The 20797-nt window shown below is 31.7% G+C and overlaps 1 long non-coding RNA gene and 1 pseudogene across 2 annotated transcripts; both read right to left on the bottom strand.

Moving 5' to 3' along the window:
- Positions 1–2233: 2233 nt before the first annotated feature.
- Positions 2234–19853, bottom strand: LOC145590911 (flavanone 3-dioxygenase-like; annotated as a pseudogene). The gene is made up of 3 exons (XR_014102207.1): positions 19486–19853; positions 15717–16145; positions 2234–2554 (listed from the first exon to the last, which is right to left on the bottom strand). The product of XR_014102207.1 is annotated as a flavanone 3-dioxygenase-like (transcript).
- Positions 9801–10587, bottom strand: LOC145591391 (uncharacterized). Its single transcript, XR_014102303.1, has 3 exons — positions 10232–10587; positions 9922–10110; positions 9801–9834 (listed from the first exon to the last, which is right to left on the bottom strand). It is a non-coding gene; the product is annotated as an uncharacterized LOC145591391 (long non-coding RNA).
- Positions 19854–20797: the final 944 nt, after the last annotated feature.

A 20797-nucleotide genomic window follows, 5' to 3' on the forward strand; every position in this document is an offset into this window, starting at 1 on the left:
TTACCATCCGGCTGAACATGCCGAATGGCTTTTCTTGCAACCGTTTCTGGGAAACGAAGTCTTGAAAGGTCAAACTGAGGCCGAGCCGTTTCCTTAGGATGAGGAGTCGGCTGACGGTCCCTGACCGATTTGTGCTTGCCCGTCTGGGCTGACTTCTTGGCCGACTGCTCCTTGGCAGGAAAAGCCGACTTCTTGTTGGTGAGTTGTTTTATCTCCCCACGGAGAGTGCTCACAAGCTTCATGAGCTCGTCTCTAGTTACCGGGTCTGACCCTTCCGCCTGGGTAGGATCAGCCGGTTTCTTTGGATGTCCGGCTGGTTTGCTCGGAACATTCTGAGAATGAGGACGCTCCCGCTTTTCCTTGCTGCGGATGCGCCTGGAGATGAGGGACCCATCTCTGGCATTATAGGTTTCAACGTCACCGTCGTCACCTGAGTCATGGTCGGATTGGACCAATACTTCTTCCAGGGACCGATTGGTCTCTGGTGGCTGTCTGGTCTCCGGTGGCCGATTGTTTTCCGGAGGCCGATTGGTTACAGAAATTGGTACAGTTTCCAAAGAGGCCATCTTAGAGGTACTCTCCCCACAGACGGCGCCAAATGTTTCGGGGTTTTTTGAGTCCCTTGGGAGAGTTACAACACTAAGACTGGATGCTCGCTTAGATGCATGTACCTGCAAAACAACGGAGCACCATAGGGTCGGTGGTCCGCCTCCGAAGCTTAAGTTAATCTAAGTCCGAAGAATAAGGTGCGGAATGAAAAGGTTATCTGCTCGGATTCCGAGCTCGGGTGTACTGTTCTCTTGAGAGTGACAGTTCTGACAATGATTAGTAATCACTGAATATTCCTCGTAAGGAGTGTAAAAGGTTTTGTTGTACGTAAAGACGTAGCCATAAATGAGGAGATCATCTCCTATTTATAGGCTTCTCGAAAAGCGTGCACTCCCTAGGGTTTCGTGCCCTAGGGAATATTCACGCAGCTTTTGCAGACCTCGGGATTTGGGCCTGAAAGCCGCCAATCCCAGGTCCTTTTATCCATCTGCCACGTGTCGTTCCCAGGGAGGTCCAAGTTGGCGCCCCTTCCAGTGATACGTGGCGGACTCTGATTGGGCCACCTGGCCTAGGGTATTTTTACCCAAATCAAAATGGACTACTAGATTAGTCCCGTGCGATGCACGGATTTCTTTGAAATATAGAGTATATATTTTATGTATTCCTACGTATTAGAAAAATTATTGAGACATAGCCATTAGTTGTAAATGCTAATTTTATAAAATTAATTTTGAAGAAGAACAAACTGAATATGAAAATTTAAGCATATACAAAAAAGTTACTCGTAGAGTTTTATTATACGATTTTAAATAAGCAAATAAAAAATGATTTTAAACTTGAAATATATAAAGGAAAATAGAAAAAATATATACATCAAAGTATTTTGTTCGATTAAGCATAAGGGGAAAATGTATTAGATACCAATAGTTGGTGATAGAAGATAATGACGTCAGATTTGAAACCAAGAGTATAGATAAATTGAGAGGAGGAGAAATTAAATTTGAAACCAAAGAAAATATAATAACGTCGGATTTTATTTAGGCGGGAAAATTTTTCTTATAAAGCTGCCACGTGGATAATATGATGTCAGCGGTTTCTACTTTAGTAATATTTATAGATAGATAGATTAGATAGTCAAGTACCAATTGGAGCTAGTGATCAGATACTCTCTCAATATCTTTAGTTCTAAAAAAAATTAAATTATACTGTAGTATATATAAAACGTTGATATCGGAAAAATATACATTAAGACAATTCCAATTAATACCCACATAATTATTCCTTATATATATATTTTTCTAACAAATCACAAATATTAGTTAAAGTGGATCTTGTGGATATATAGTGCAAAAAGTCAAATTGGAACACTAATTTGAAACAGATAAAGTAATACAAATCTTATTGTTCATTGTTTAAGGTTTGATTTGGTGACTTTAAGAGGACAATTAATAACTTTGCCAATAAATAGAGCAAAACTATGTCAAACTTTATTCATCTTACTTTCATTCTGAGAGTTGCATATTAATTCCGATAATTTATTTAATTTGGTATGCATTCAATCACTTTTTATAGGTACAAAACATCATCTTTATTGCATGAAAAAACTCACTATTCTTTAGCAAAACTTAATTTATTAATTTCTACTACGTATATCACTTATTTCATGGCATTCTCTTGAATGCAACTATGCAAGTAACTCTTGCATGGATTTGACATTTTTCCCTGGATTTTGAAGCATCTTCTCTAATTCCTCTTTCGGAAGTATTTTTTCCTTAGCTAATTTCTTGGCCTTGCCTCGCTCGAGGTGTTTAACAAAATGTCTCTTGTACATCTCAGTAAATGGAATGGCCTCTTCTAAAATTGGCTTATCTCCCTCTTCGATCTTCAAAGGATACACAATTGCTTCTTGATCTGGATTGATGAATGTCGCGATCGACAATCGATTATGGTCATAATTCACAACTGCTTGATGATCTGCCTTCTTGAATCTTCCGTTGCTAAGATACTTCAAAACAAAAAAGAAGCACGAAAAAAATATTTTAAAGGTAAAATTGTGCTAGCAATTTGCCCCGTTTTATTTCAAGACTTTTCACTAAATATTTAATAGGAGTAATCTTTATCTGTTAAGATTTCATCAAAGTCAATGAAATTTGACTCTTCTCAAAACATATATAACTACACAAAATCCAACATCAATCTCTATGTTGATATTAAGGCAAAAACCTATGAAGTCCTATCTTAAGACAAATGGGAGCCACTTTATGATGATGTCACGACAAATTTAAGGCTAAATTATATATTTAATTACGCGATAAATTTGTGGTCAAAATTGTCAAAAAGAAAATATATACAAAGTATTAAAAATTCTTTGTATGTAGCAAAATTTTAGATGCCGAATTTTATTTATGATATTTTGTGCATCCAATAAATAAGTTTGTGTTGCTATAACTATTAATCAAAATTCATATCAATATACCTTGTTTAAAGTCATGCTATTTAGGCCAAATTTTGCATATAAACAAAAAAAGAGGTAGTATGTATGAAGTATATCTAATATATTGTGTGATATATAAAGAGTCAAAAAAAAAAAAAAGGTTGTAGTTTGTATTTTTTTTTTTCCTAATGGTTGTCTTTCAAGTAATTTATTGGTATTTCGTGCGTGTGTGTTTTGACTTTAAATTCTTTTGCTTTGTCTAATACTAACAGGGAGTTTGTGAAGATATTGTGCAATTATGGCGTATTCATTTCATTTATTCAATGAATCTCAAAATTGTTACTAGTCTCAATGAATCTCAAAATTGATACTAGTCAAAAAGAAACTTATTTTCTTGTCCAAAGTAACAAGGCGGTAGAGACTAGAGAGTAAAATGGACTACTAATCGATAGTTATAAGTGCATTATTTTGATTTTATGGGAGCATACAAATTATTTTCGTAGTTGGTGGTCGAATAATCCGTCTAATTTGTTTATTTTTTTATTTTATTTTTTTTTTTTGTTTTTTGACAAGACAAGGTTGTTTGATTGGGCACATGTCAATATAAAATTTAGATTAATAATGTTGAAACCATGATAAATTCACTTGTGTGTCCTAAATTTAAGAAATGGAAGAGAAAATGAGTCACTCCTGCTATCACCAATTAGTTTTAGTTGCTACCAAATCCAGCCGTGTTTTAATAAGTGTTATACTTCTTTTTTGACAAAAAACTACATTAAAATATTATATTCCTCTCCTCTCATGGTCTCCATCCAAACCCAATACTACTTTTTTTTATTATATCTCTCCTCTCACATTCATTACTTTTCAATAAACTATTAACCCCACTATATTTATTTTACAATTTTTTAATACTTCAACTACCCCACTTACCTCTTATTTTATTTAAGTCAATTAAATTGCCTAAAACTACGTGTCAGTCAAACTGTAACACTTAAAAAAATACGGAGGGGGTAAATTGAAATGATTCTAACAAATATCTACTTACTCCCTCCATTTTTAAATACTTGCTCCATTTCTCCATGCGCGGAGTTTTAGGAGAAATTAGATAAAGTAATAAAATATAGAGGTAGTGGGGTAGGTGGAAGAATAAAAAAATTGTGAAAAACAAAAGTAGTGGAGAGAATTGAAGGAGAGAGAATATAAAATTAATAAAATGTGATTTATGTTGGGTCCACCAGGTGAGAGAAATGAATTAAATATTGTAAAAGCTTTCCAAATAAGGAAATTGAGCAAATATTTAAAAACGGCCGAAAAAGAAAAGTGGAGCAAGTATTTAATAACGGGGGTAGTAATGAGAAGGTTTTGTGTGAGTCCGTTTCACGTAAGTCCAGTTTATAACGCACCTCCCTAATCACAAACCGTAACTCCTGCGGCCACGCACAACCCAGATTCAGCCACCCCCTCCTCCACGCCGGCGATGATGCTGCCATTTCCGACCTACCCACTTCCATCACCCTTCCTCTTCCCCCTAAACCACCACCTCAATGTTCCTCCGGTGGAGCTAAAATATTTGACGACGGCCTGTATACCTAGTTGTGATCAATGTTGTTGCAGGGTCTGTGGTGACCTATTCTAAGAAACATAACTGACGAGTTGTTCACTACTCTCGGGCTCTTAAGGTGTAGACCTAATCGACTTACAGTGGCAGCGATTGGTCATTCTCAATGTCAACTCTTTTAATATTGTTTATTATCTGATATATAACCTTATATATATATATATATATATATATATATATATATATATATATATATATATATATAATTTCTGATATTTATAATCCAAAATCTGATTATTATAATCTAATATCTGACACTTATAACCTAATATATGATATTTATAATCTAATATCTGACCATTATAATCTAATTTCTTACACTTATAACCTAATATATGATATTTATAATCCAATATCTGACTATTATTATCTAATTTTTGACAATTTTTTTTTTTGTTTGTATGACTGGACTCACTTATCGATTTATCCTACATAATTACTATTTTTTTCAAATAAACCACAAACATTGCAAAAATTCTTGGGTGGACCTGGTCCACAATAAATTTATTGTGAACCTTAGAGACTCACGTGCCACATACCACTGCAGCCCATCTCCTACTAACTTATTTCACAGCCCAGTCCACTAACTTATTTCACAAGCCATTTCTTCTGCCACAACCTACTAATTTCCTTCCAGTTGCAGTTTGACGCCATTAACAACTAAAATAGAGCTCGAATTTTCATCTCTCTCCTTCTAATTCTACACAATTCTAGGTTTTATTTTCTACTTAATCAATCAATTTTTTCAAATTTCATGGAGAATTCTTCTATACAATCAATTGAAATGGATCTAAATCGAAGTATACAGGACACTATAGAAAACTTCGATATTAATGTCATAAATTTCGATCTGAATGAAGCTGTTGAAGATGAAGAACAAGCTATTATTGAAGCTGAGGATTATAATGAAGTTCATGACGAAAATCAATCTCTAATGAAACCTCAAGGTATTATACGATATATTTATATGCAATTCATATTAGAATTTGATAATGTGAATTAAACGATAATGCAATTGTTTGATTTGAAGATTAAATTAGACATTTAGGTTTTAATTTGATAATTTGAATTAGGCGATTATATTATGCAATTGTGAATTAAGCGATTATGCATATTTAATTTATGTTGATTGAAAATTAAGTAATTATGCGTAATGTATGTTTATTGAATTATGCGTAATTGTGAATTAAGCAGTTATGCGTAATTGTGAAAGTTAAGCGATTAAGTGTAATTGATGTTGATTGAAATTAAGCGATTATGCATAATTAAGCAACTTTTAAGTAATATAGTTGCCTTTAGTAATAGTATAGTAATCTATTTTTAAAAATAAATACATTGTACTTATATGATGCTTGTTAAAGCTTTTCTGACATGCAAAGCCACTTTTAAGTAACATAGTTGCCTTTAATGATAGTATAGTGATCTCATTTTTAAAAAAAATAGGTGCAAGTAATAATGATGAGATTAGTGGTTGGTTAGTAGGAGAAACTCGAGCAACACTTGCGGAAATACATGAATTGTATTGTCAACATGCTGCTGCAGTTGGTTTTAGTGTTAGAAAAGCAAAACAAACAAGCAAAATTGGAACTAAAGATATCATCACCAAAAAGTTGTTTGTATGCTCTGCAGCAGGATTAAGAAATTCTGGTAAAAAAAAGGAAAAAATTGCAGAAGAACTCTTGACAGAGGAAAGTTCTTCAGTTAAAAAAAAAAAGACAAAGTAGGAGAGTTCCAATAACAAGGACAAACTGTAATGCTTTGATAATAGCAAAATTGAATGAGGAAGGGAAATTTGAGATAGTTCAGCATGTGTTGGTGCACAATCATCCACTCACTAGACCACAATGGAACCATTTCCACCGTTCAGAGCGTGCAATGACTGAATTAAAGGGCAAGTAATTGAGGCCATGCAAGAATCTGGACTAAGACCTTTGGAATCCTTTAATTACATGTCAAATGAAGCTGGTGGAGAAGATGCTATTGGTCATACAGTGAAAGACCACGTGAATTATTGTTATAAACTGAAAATAAAGGCCATTGAAGGAGGAGATTCTCAAGTAGTTTGTGACAAACTACAGGAAGCTTATTCTGAGGACCCTAACTTCTTTTTCAGAGTAAGGTTGGATTCAGATGGAAGGGTTTGTAACTTGTTTTGGAGAGATTCCATGATGCTTGAAGATTATAAAATATATGGGGATGTCACTGTATTTGACACCACATATAGGACTAATCGTTACAACCTCATCTGTGCACCTTTTGTAGGAATAAACAACCACTAGAAGAACACTATGTTTGCTTGTTCTTTTATGGGAGACGAGACCACAGATTCATTTGTGTGGTTATTTGAGACCTTCAAAAAGGCAATGGGTGGTAAATGTCCTGTATCACTGTTTACAGACCAAGATGCAGCCATGGCAGCAGCAATACCAAAGGTAATTTCTAATTTTGAAGGAACTTTTTGAATACCACTACATCTAAATATGTTTGTACTAAAATTATATAGTTACCTATATTTTAAATGCAATAACCAATTTTGAAACTATAGTAACCGTATAAAAATGTGCAGGTATTTCCAAATACTAGACATAGATTATGTCTATGGAACTTTATTCAAAATGCTGTAACAAGATTTGGAGTTTTGAAGAGTGATGATACATTCAAAGCTGCTTTCATGAAATGCTTGAGTGATTGTATTAATGAAGCTCAGTTTGAAGTATGTTGGGATTCAATGATGACAAAGTACAAACTGAAAAACAATAGTTGGTTCAAAAGGTTATACTCACTGAAGCACAAGTGGTCAACAGCTCTAAGTAAGGACTTTTTTTCCGCGGGAATCTTGTCATCACAGAGAAGTGAGAGCACAAATCATGCAGTGGGATTCAAAGCAAACAAGAAAACAAGTTTGACAGAATTCTACAACATATTTCAGAAGACAGTGAAGACTTGGAGAAGGAATGAGGATTTTTATGAGTTCAATAGCATAAAATCAATTCCTACTTCAAGCTATCCAATGTCTGCCTTACTAAAACATGCTGCTGAGGTTTATACACATACATTATTCAGGGACTTTGAAGAAGAATTCAACCTAGCCATTGGATCACAAACTAAACTGCTATTCATTAATGGAGACAAAATGGTTTACCAAGTGTACCTTGAAGGCAGAAATGGCACAACTCAAGCAGTAACTTATGATCCTGTTAACCAAACAATTCAATTTCCATGCAAGAATTTTGAAGAGTCAGGTTGGTTATGCTTCCATAGCCTTAGAATCTTACACATGCATTCTGTTGAAAAAATCCCAGAGCAATACATATCTATCAGGTGGACTAAAGTGGCTAAGGATAAATTTTGGGAGAGTATTGAGGCAGAGCAAAGGAAGAAGGGGACATTAAACAACTTCACACCCTGGCGGCTACACATGGTGAGGAAGTATTATAGTTTAATCCTTCAGAGCCACAAGTTTGAAAAAGCAAGGAAAGTGTTAGAAGAAAGCTATGCAAAAGATTCAAGTGCAATTGATGAGATTATTTCTGCTATGAAGTCAACTGACGACCATTCTGAGAACACTACAGGTGTAGAAGAAAATTCAGAAGCAACTTCGTCTAATGTGGTTCAAGTACTAGACCCAGCTCGTGCAAAAACTAAAGGAGGCCAATCAAATAAAAGGATTCCAGGAAGCTATGACTACATGAAAAAGGGGAAGAGGAGGAAACATAGAGAATTTGGTGCCAAAACACCAAATTTTAATAATAAGTATATGCTTTGATAGTTTTAAGACACCAAATATTAATATTTTTTATCATAGTAACCTGAATTGTTACATGGTTACCTTTTATTTGTAATTTCATTCTTGGAAACTTTATATCTTTTAAATACTTATATAGTTTCTTTTTTTTAAGATATAGTGTCTTTTTTTATGATATAGTGTCTTTTATGATTGACATAGTGTCCTTTGTTATAGTATTATGTCTTTTGATTTGATCTTAATTGTACTTATTGCTTTTCAAAGAAACAAGGAATAAAGCACATGAGTACTGTAATACCTTATACACAAACCTTTTTTCTCTAAACTTGTTGTTAATTGGTAGTTTGCGGTCCTACACAGAAGGCTCCTTTTAGTTGTTAAAGCTGTTTCAATGTTTCCTGTGATCAACAGATAACAAATCAAGAAATTGAAATGCTTAAATCTTAAATACTCATTATTATGATATAGTATCTTTTATGATTAACATAGTAACCTTTAATTTTGAGGTATATACTTCTTGGAATAGTAATCTTTTTTTACAATATAGTGATCTTTATTTTAATATAGTAATCTTTATATAATACCCTTATATATATTGTTAGTTTATTACCATTAGTTAACATAGTCCATAATTTTGACTTAGTTACCTTTATATTTAGAATAGTAACCTTATTAATAAAATAGTGACTTTATTTTAACATATAGTGACCTATGATAATTACCATTAATTTAAAACATAGTCCTTATACCTTTGACACTATAAAATATTGAAAAGGAAGTAGCCTTTTATTACCAAACAAAGACCTTGTAAATAATATAGTGGTTTTATTTTAACATATAGTGACCTGTGGTAATGAAGTGACATATTAAACCAACTAAAGACCTTATAAATGATATAGTGACTTTATTTTAACATATAGTGATCTATGGTAAATGTGACCTTTTTGAACCAAACAATGACCTTATAAATAATATAGTGACTTTATTTTAACATATAGTGACATAAGATAACAGAGATCTTTAATAATTGAATTAAACAAACAATATACCATTTTCATAATATATTGGCAAAAGCTTGTTTACACAAAATGAATATTTTTCCATTCTTCATTCAATAACCTACACAAAAGTTGAATGAATACTAATTAGCTATACATTCTTCAAATTACTTTGCTTAGTTTAGAAAATTATGATAACAACTAAGTTTAAAAATCAGTTTCACAATGTTAAGCCTTTCCTTGCTTAGTTTCAGAAAATTATGATATCTTAAGCCTTTCCTTTCTTCTTCTTGTCTACAGTCTGCTTCTTCTTATTCTTCCTCTGCTCAATCTCTTTCTTCCTTCTTTCTTCAACCTCTTTTGAAAGATGCTGCCTATCAGGTTTGAATTCAGCCACCTTACCAATTACATTTGATCTAGCTTCATTCATATCAGATAACAGCAAAGATGCAACAATTTGAACCCGGAGAATCTTCCTATTTGAAGCCTAAAAAAAATATATAATCAATATAAGATATTGTGATATTCATTAAAAGAAATAAAAGAAATAAGTTAAAAGGAATAGAATCATAACTGTTTTTAAAATTTCACATTTAAACTCATCAGCTCCATTGAATAAAAGCATACTCATCATAGTATAAACACCAGAATCTGAATTATCTTTGCTAGATCTCCAATTCAAAGTAGGAAACTCCAAAGCATAGTCAACCATAGCTCCAGATTGAGTAAGTCTTTGATCAAAGAAGGTACTGATCATATCACACTACCAAAAAATCATATAATCATATCACAGTCACATTTGTCCAAATCCTAATTACTAAAACTCACTGTAAAAACCATAGACAAGAATATAGTGAAAATATGGAAGAGTGAGAAAGTAATACCAAGAGACTAGATAACTTTTTGAAGAAGTTACGACCATTCTCATCATAATTCAGATTATCAATAAACTGAATTTTTCCTTGAGTCAAATTCACCACAAATAAGCAATAATGATTGCCACTTAGACAAGGTAAAAATATCTGCAACAAAGATATCATAATTAGCAATAAAAAAAAAAAACAAAGTAGCCTCTACACTATTGCTTTGGCTAATGCTTCCCAGCAAATTAAAGGCAAAATGACCTATCACTTTATTTTCTGACATAAGCTCAATTATTAATAGTTCATCCTAGGCAGAGACCAGGGAATAAATTTTGCCAGAAACAGTTGTTGGCTTTAAGTAGCCTCTACATTATTTAACAATCTGTCAATTAAGCAAGAATCGGAAGACACAGAGAAAAGATACAAAGCAAAGGTAACTACAACATAAAATTACTCGAAGTGTATGCAAGTATTACTCGAATATGTTCCTCGATAATCATGAGGATCACTTGCACCCTAGCACCTTGTAACAATTTTCTATTGTCCATTACAATTACAGTACATTGAACTGTGCCAGAGATGTTTAGATTTTACCTCATGCCTCACATGAACAAAAGGAACTATATTATCATAGCATCAAAAAAAGAAAGTATTACCAGCTCCACTTCTGACAAATCAAAATCATTGCAAGCTATTTTCATCCACTCCTCCAATTCTTGATATACATTGTCCACTAGTTGTGAATTGTCATCACTGCAGGAAGCTTCTACTATTGTAACCTTCATAACATTTAAACAAATAAAAAAATAAGTGAAAAGTAAACACATGTATAAACATTGAAATAATAAAAAAACTCACACTAATTGAAGAACCAAAGTACAATTTTCGAGGTCCATCCTTAACAAATTTCTGATTTTCATTGAGAAGCAACGCCCAGCAATCCAAAATACTACTGCTCATGATTTCAGAAGGCTCTCCTAATGTGTAAAACTCTTGCCTTTGAATCAAATGATTTTCATGAAAGCATACCAATAGTTCACTGTGTCAAAGAATATAAAATAAGAATTAAAAAAGTGTTTCATAAATAAATAAAAAAATAAAAGAAAAACAATGTAATCAAGTAAAATCTTACTTACTTAGGAGGCAAACAAGAATCATTGATAATGCAATAGTCAACAATCTCTAAGACTAATGGATCCAATAGCTTCATTTCCTTGTTATTTGACTTCAAAAAGTGTGAAATAACAATAAGCCTTTCATCAGATTTCCAATTAAAAGAAATCGAACACCTGGACCCTCCATTTGTAATAATATTTTCAAAGCCAATCACAGGTAAAGTTCCCCTATTTTCCTCCCTAATTTCCTCCCTCCCTTCATTTGTCTTGTTTTGCTCAAATGCAGAAACTTGATCCAACACCTCGGGCATTTTTGTCACCCAAATAGCAAGTTCAGAGATCTCATCAATCACAGATTGAACTTGAGGATCCAAAAAAAAATGATCATCCTGAGAATCATTAACACCAACAGCATTGTGGATCTCATTGCGGCGTGAAAGAAGAATCTCCTTTATCTTGTCATTGTAAAAACAATATATCACATTCATATCTCTTTTCATGAACAAAAATTGTTCATGAACAGGCTGCAAAGAGATTAAAAAAATAATGTATAAATATTGAAATCAAATCCAATAATTCAAAAAAAAAAAAAAGGAATAAAAGTCAAAAATTCCTTACATCAATAGCAGATGAATGAATCTCCTGATCTGACATAGAACCTGGTGGGAGATTAAACTGTATTGTACCAGATGTACCAGGTACATCATTACCCTCCCTAAAATGTTCAACATTTCCCACACTTCCTGTTGTAGTACCCACGGGAGCATCCTGTAAATTCAGCTTACGACTAACAGGATACACATCACAGAGCAAAATCCCTGAACCAAAACTTTTCGACAACTTTTCCTTCTTAATTCTGACCCTAATCAACTCATCATTCCAATGTTGAATTAAGGGTAAAGAAGTACTTAATTCAACATTCCTAAATCTCAACCTATGAAAGTAAATAATCTCCAACATCAAAATACAACCACAACAGTTTTGAATTTCTCCTTTTTGGTAACTTTTAACACCTTCACACAGTTTTTCAAGAACATATTTACACCAATTCAAGTTTTTAATTTGTCCAACATCATCAATTGCCTTAGCAATCCTAAGATCAGCAGTTCGGTTAGAAGTAGGAGCCAAAAAAGAGGATACTACATGCATAACAAAGAGTTGCTTAAACTCATCACCACCTTGATCTAAAGTAGGTATCCTATCCTCTAACAAATTAAGTGGAATTTGGTCATTTTCATCTGCCAACCCAAAATTCAACCTCCAATTATGTTTGAAAACAAAGTCAGGATTACTTTTATTAGCAGATCGAGGTATCTCCTCAACATTATTAGGGTTCAAAGGAAGGCAAAATACGTCATAAACATCATATTCAGTGACCACAAACTCCTTACTATTGTCTATTGAAAACATGCAGCTACCATAGTCAAAACAATCAATTAGCCACCTATACATATTAGTAGGATTCCTTTTCAATTTCAATGATAACAACCCTCCAAAGCCGATTTCATTCACAGAAAGTTTTTGAGCATCAGTAAAGTTAGACATCAAGTCAACCAATTGCAAAGGCCTACATTTAGTTTTAAATGGTCGCAATCTGCAAAATAGAAATAATAACGCAAAGTCACACAAACATGCACGTTGAATCTAATTTTTTCAGAACACTACAAAGTAAACAAAGTTACTTACATAGGTACATCACCACCAGCTTCAACTGTATTTGTTCTTGTCCTTTGCCTCTTAACACGAACAAGAACAGTAGCGCGAACACTAGGTTCAGGTTCATCTTCTCGAGTTCTCTTTTGCCGAGACGAAGGTGAACCAGTTGCCTGATGCTCATGAAGCTCTCTGGAAACATCTTGTTCAGGAGCATTCTTTTTCTTTTTAGCTCTAGTTTTCTTCTTCAATCCTTGGACAACATTTGTATACAAAAGAAATCAAAATGTATATTATAGTAACCTTTAACAATTTTTATAATTATTATATAAAGCACAATTAACAAATCATACATGAAACATATTGCTATCAAAATTACATTCAAACCTCACAAAACACTAGATCGAGAACAACACATTAACATTAGTTCAATTAAACAAAAACAATAATTAATCAACTCAAATTTACACAAATCTTAATCGAGAACAACACATTAACAATAAAATTGAATGAAAAACAGGAAACAATCAAAATTGAAAGAAAATAAAAATTGAAAATAGCAAAACCCTAGATCTTCACCACAAAACAAAATTAAAACAAAAATTCATACAAATAGTTGAAATTAAAGAAAAACAACAAATAACCAGTTCAAATTTACACAAATAATCATCGACAACAACACATTATCAATAAAATTGAATCACAAAACAAAAAACAATCAAAATTGAACGAAATTACAATCAAGCTTCGCAAAACCCTAGATCTTCACTGCGAATCAAAATTCAAACAAAAATTCATACAAAATTCATCCAAATAATTTCAGTTAAAGAAAACAACAATTAATCAACTAAATATTGCAGTAAAAAAGAAATAAACGAAGATTGCCTGAAGGTTGTGGTTCGTCGACTTTTGTAGCAGAAGAACGGAGGCCGCGTTTTCGTTGAAATGTACCACCTCCTCTGGTTCTCGCCATTGATGAGCTCGAGCTGAGGAGAGAGAAAATGGAAGAAGGGAAGAGAGAGAAAGTGTCAAAGTAATTGGCAAAATAAAGGAAAGAATTAATTTGGTAATTTGGAGCAATTAATATGTAAGAAAATAGGAAAGGAGAGGAGAGGAGAGTAAACTCAGCAGCTGAGTAAAGTCACGTGACAAGTTTTGGTCCACAATAATGTTATTGTGGACCAGGTTCATTTAAGAAAAATTACAAACATTGGTCAAAGTCATGTGATTATACAATGCAAACATTATCTGTAAAAAAAAAAAGTTAATAATAATAATAATAAAAAAATGCAAAAGTTCAAATTGGGGGCACTTGTTTAAAATGGAGGGAGTACCCAGAATCTCATCAATCATGGGTTAGGTTTTAATTTTGAGACTTTATGAGGATAAATGACAACTTTGCCATCAGACAAAGCAACATTATATCAAGCTTTGTTCATCTTATTTTATTTACTCGTATGTTATTAGAGAAATAAGTCTAGATTAGGGATAATAATTTCATATTTCCTGGTTTTAAATTTTTTTTTTAATTGTGTTTTTGCTGCTTTTTTTTTTCTCTCTCTCTCTCTCGAAAGTTGCATATATATATATATATTAATTCCACCATTTTCATATTGGTATGCTTTCATTCACTTTTTTGGCATGCATGTGTTTACACCAAATACCAATTCTACCCTTTTAAACATTTGATAATATACATGGCTATACAATATTTTTCTCTTTCCTTTGTTTGTATCACATGGACAATTTTGACATTCCCCATCTATTATTCATTTTCCTAAAATCTTGTATTACTTATGGTCGAATGAAGAAATAAAGATAAATTATAGTAAGATTTAGTGTATATATATTATTCAAGCTCCATTTTTAGGTATAACTAGCTTAGGCCCCATGCCATGCATGGTAAGTGTAATTTGTTTTGTAAAAAATAATTATAAACTAACAAATAAAAGTAATGCTTTAAAGTAATTTCTTTAATATCAATATTATGAATCAATTTTATTACAGACTATTATATTTTTTAGCAAAATCTAATATTACTTCATTTATCAGATAATTAAAAAGGAGTTGAAATAATATTTTAGGTAAATGTGTATGGAAGAATAATGAAAATTAGATAAAAAGTAATATTTTTGTCATAAAGATAATATAAAAGATTTGAAATGATATTATTATAATTGTATTAAATATTTACAAAAAAAAATTGGTTAAAAAGGGAAGTGGGGTTTTGGAGGGAAAAAACAACAATACGATGTGACACGTGTCACTTGCGGTGTCTGTTTTAGTATTAAGGCTCCGTTCACTTCACCTTATTTTTGCTAAACTGAAATTATTTTTACTGAAACAAAATTATATCTGCTGAATTTACATTATTTTTACTGAATTTAAATTAATTTTACTGAACTGAAATTATTTTTGCTGAACTGAAATTATTTTTGCTGAACTGAAATTATTTTTACTGCTTTTTATTATAATTCTTCTTTAAGAAAACTGAATTTTACTGAACTGAACTTATTTTTACTGAACTGAATTACTTTTACTGAACTGAAATTGATTTTACCGAACTGCACTTATTTTTATTAAACTGAAATTACTTTTACTCAATAGTATTTTTTTAAAGTGAAGTGAAGAAGGCCTAAGTTATTGATAGATTATTGATGACTTTATATAATTAAAATTAGAACACTCCTTATTTGCATTTGATTAAGCAAAAATAGTTTAAGAATCAGCAAACTTACATGTGCATGGTCACCAAGGTTGACAACAAAAGCACCCTCAGTGGGCTGGACTGTGATCCAATTCTGGCCACCATCATTAGTAGCTTGAAGCCCACCAACCTGATCTTGTAGCAACAAAGTAAGTGTACCTGGATCAGTATGTCTTTTAAGCCCAATTGCAAGACTGGGCTCAGGGCATTTTGGGTAGAAGTTCACTGCCATCCTCTGGGCCATCTCTTTACAGGCCTTTGTCATGGCCTGCCTTTCAAGACCCATTGCCTCGGACAAAACCTCTAAAAGTTGGATTGCAAGGCCCATCATCTTCTCAGTATAGAGTTCCGTTATGGCCCGCCATTATTTGGGCTTATCGGGCCACCTTGAGTAGTCCCTCTCTTTTATTGTGTATGGAACGAAAGCTACCATTTCCCGCCAATTTGCTACTATTTCATTCTAGTAAAAGTAAAATCATAAAAGTTAATATTGAATCAAAGTGATCCCCCAACAATAATTGGAAAGGGGACTGAATTTAACCAACTAGAACTGATCTTCAAATCTGAATTAGTTTAAAAGGTGAAGCGGGTAGAACACCAAATATATATATATATATATACATATATATATATATACATATATATATTGAATCAAATTGATTAAAGATTTATTTTATTAACTTGATTTTTATTTATCTGAAATTAGTAGAATTTAATAGACATAATTAAAACTTATTTTAAGAAATGGGTATGTAATATGCTAATTTAAAAATGGTAATTAAATACGAAATACTATATAATACGTCGTATGAAGTATATTCTCAATATAAGATTTACTCAATAATATTTGCTAAATTTTACGGATTACTTTATACATCCTGATAAGAAGAACTATTCATTATTATTTTTTAAAATAGATAAATTGAAAACAAATTTGTTAAAAAAATATAATACATATATATTAAAGTACTCAATACCATAAGGGCACGATTGCATGTGATATGTTCAGTTCAGGTAAAATGATAAATTAAAATGCCCATACATGATAGATTAAATAAAACACTGTATAAGTCATATAGTAATACATAAAAGCAATTACTATCAAATGAAATACTCCCTAGTACGTTTAGTTTTATTAGGGCGCCTCAGCGTGTGATGCACGCTATGGCTTGCTATGTTTGAGTAGATATTTCGAATTGACCATATATCACAAATTTAGTTGTTGACAACATTGGTGATGACAAATATGAAAACCAAATATTTATAGGGGTATAAATGTATATACACTATTCATAAGAGTTTAAAAACAAGACAATGAACATTAATAAGGGCAAATAAGTATATAAACATTTTAATGGATATAATTGTCTAAGCATTATTTAGAAGGTTATTTCATATATTATAAAAGGTCGGGATAAATATCAAATAAATACTGCATAATATACAACCTTCTTCATATTTGAGTATTTGACTGAAGTAATTTTTCTAGTCAAAGTACGTTTTTGTTAATGATAAACTACGATGAGGGCTCCCAACTCTATCACAGTAATGGGGGACTGTAAGAAATCGAACCTCCATCACATGTGTGTGTGTGGGTGGGGGGGGGGGGGGGGGGGGACCATTCGTCCATCTTCTCACTCTAACTTGAAAGTACTTATTCAAACATGTACTGTAGAAAATTGGAAATCGCATAATATCTATTTTGGGTGTTGTTTGGAACAGACTTGACCTCCCATTAATAAGAAACTATTATATAACGGGGTGAAATGTGAAATAATCTGACCACTCTTGAAAATGCTACAATAGTCTTAAAATGACTACCTATATACTTAATTTTCATTAACCGATTTTTGATTTATTTTTTGCTGGTCAAACTTATTAAAAATGATATTTTTCTTTTGAATTTTTTCTTTTTGAACATTTAATTTTAAATAATATTTATTAAATTTTCATAATTAATTTCCGAATAATGAATATGCTTTAAAAGTCATTTTTAATAAGTTTGACCAACAAAAAAATAAGTCAAATTGGCAAATAGAAATTAGGTGTAGTCATCCTTTGGTAGTCATTTTAAGTATGACTACCATGAGAACATCCACTCTACTCTAGTCATATTCTTAATCCTATAAAGCCATGTTATTACATTAAAATAATATATAACTAGTGTGTACTCTGGGCGATGCACCGGATTTTATTTGAATATTAACAATATTATTTTACCTATAATATATAAACTATATAATTAAATTAAAAGTGAACAATAATAGCTATGTAACTAAATTAGTGCTCTCAAATTGGTGTTTAATATAAAGTATTTAGTATATTTTAATTGAATATGAAACATAATTAAAATATAGCAAAGATGGTTAGAACATTAGATTATTTCTTATTGGTCTTGTGTTCATACCTTGTAATAAACATTTTTATTGCATTAAAACATGTTTATAGTACGATGGATGATGTGGCATATAATACTTGTGAAAGGTGATATGGCATATATCTAATACATGTGAAGGGTGTCACGTGACACATATTTCGTTTTAGGAACGCTTTTTAATATATAAGATTTGAGATTTGAGTTTTGGGGATTTGAAGGGTTGTGGTGAATTGACTCTGCAATTATATATAAGATAACTAGTGTGTGGCCCGAGCGATGCCCCGGGTTGCTAGTTTGTACTTGTTTAATTTGCTAATCAAATTCGACTATTTAGATAGTAAGACTTGTTGGTTTCGAGTTTAAGTCTTGCAATAAACATTTTTTATTGTCAAACTCAATCATTACATAATGGAAACAAATAGTATAATAAGACACAAATTAACTTATGTAAGTTAACTATAATTTTGTTAGATGAAAAAATACATTTAATAAATGGCTAAGATGGTTAACTTAAGACTTATTGGTCTTGAGTTCAAGTCTTGTTATAAGCATTTTTTAGATGTAAACCTAATACATGTGAAAGTGACATGTCATGTTTATAATGACATGTGGCGCATATTACTGACATGTCGAATTTGAAAAAGGTGACACGTGAAACATATTCTGTTTTAGAAACGCTTTTTAATATATAAGTATAGATAGATATTCCATACTAATATAAATAAGTTCTATCCAATAAATTCTTTAGAAAAATAAAAAAATAAAAAATTAATCAATGAATGGAATACGTTTTAGTCAACAATATATAATAATATTACTAGTACTATCATTTAATGAAAATACACTTTGATCTATAATATGTATATCACTAATTTGAAGAAAATCAATAGCCCCAATGTTCGGATTATTCCATAATAATTCAAAGTTGAGATTATTGAAACAAAATACAGCAAAATTAGGATTATTTAATTCCAAAATAATATTATTGTGTTAAGTTGTGTATAATACAACTTTTGATAATTTTATATTTTGGTCAACGCACTGACACTAACCTACTTTATTTCAACAAATTAAAGTAAGTTCAAACAAGGATTTTTTTGACACAAAGTTCAAATAAGGATTAATATAACTTAACAAAGTTATTCATATAATATAAATATATCTGAATTTATCTAAATTAACTCACATGAACGTTCAATTGAACTTGTTTTAGTTGTACATTGAAATTAAGTGGCTCTTATCTATTTTTATTAGAACTTATTTTTTCTCAACTTATCTGATCTAAACATATTTTTTTGAAATAAGTGCAAATATGTTTTTCAAAACATGCTCAATTTAAAGCTAATTTACGTTCAAATAAGTTCAAGTAAATTTTAATACCCCTAATAGAAAAAAAATCTCATTCTTTTAAGATAAGAGGTACCTGTATATGACTAGATACAATAAAACCACCTTTTTTGCCTCCACTCATATCAAACCTAAGTTTCTCTTCATCAGGCAAAGCAAAGAATGCCCTAGACAAGCTAGCCATATCATGCACAAGTTTAAGATCAACACTGTGATCCACCACTTGAAACAACCCCCATTCCTCACAAGCTTTAGCAATTTGGTTGCGTATAACCTCCCTTTGTCCTCCCGGTGTGTCATCCTCGATTCCATCGAGAGAGATCACCGGGATTATGTTGCTAAATTGGTTATATGCAACCTTAGGACGTTTATCTTTGTCCATGATGAAATCATTTTGAAATTTACCATCCTTAACAGGGATGTTAGCGTAGGTTTTGAACTCATGATCTCTCACTCGATCTTACGCTACGTACTCTCACAGTCTCACTATGATACGTGACTTAGGTAGTTGAGTATGGACAATAGTAACAATATAATTGAGCTCTTAAATAGATGAGGAAGTCGTGTTATTAGCCCAAGATAATTGAAAATTTGATGTATTATTATTTATTATGTGGAAAATATTTCGTACTTTACTTTTTAGAAGCTGACTAATTCCAATACGTACTAGTGACTAATTACAGTAGACTTCTAGACGGACCTTATTTTTTCAAATTCGACGGTAAACTTGTCAAGATTGTCAGTTGACTTTCCTTACTTACAATAATAGTTTAGTAGTGCTACTTCCTCAATTTCAATTGACCACTCCACGCGAATGGTATGTTATCTATTGACTATTGTAGTTGGTTAATGTTTGGGTACAAATACAAGTTTATTATCGCCTGGTAAACAAATTTTATTTTATTAAAAACAAAATTGTACATTAATCAACATTTTTTTTTAATTAAACATATACGAACTCTACAATTTTTTATATAATTACGAAAATGTTATTCTGATTGGAGATTTTTGTTGATCTATTTACGGCTATGCCCCTTGATTTTTCTTGATAAACAAATTTTGTTTAACATGGTGATTAACTTCTAATAGGTAAAATTAGTTCATCTCCATAGGTCAACGTTTGAGACTAGAAGGGGAGAGAGATGAAGATAAGGAAATCTCTCTACTCCTAAGCAAATGTAGTCGATATGGTTCGAACTTGTGACCTCAAAGGCTTCCCCACCAAGGTACTATTTTATTTATTTCTTGGGTTTGAAATGAATGTCATATTTCAAATTGTAATACGATATAAGTTTAAAACTTATACGGATTTTCTTACATGTGCCCATGAGCATACACAAATACACAATGAGCCCTAAAATATTCTTTTATAATAAAACTGTTCTAAC

The sequence above is a fragment of the Chenopodium album genome, chromosome 18 (genome assembly GCF_948465745.1).
Source record: "Chenopodium album chromosome 18, dcCheAlbu1.1, whole genome shotgun sequence".
NCBI lineage: Eukaryota > Viridiplantae > Streptophyta > Magnoliopsida > Caryophyllales > Amaranthaceae > Chenopodium > Chenopodium album.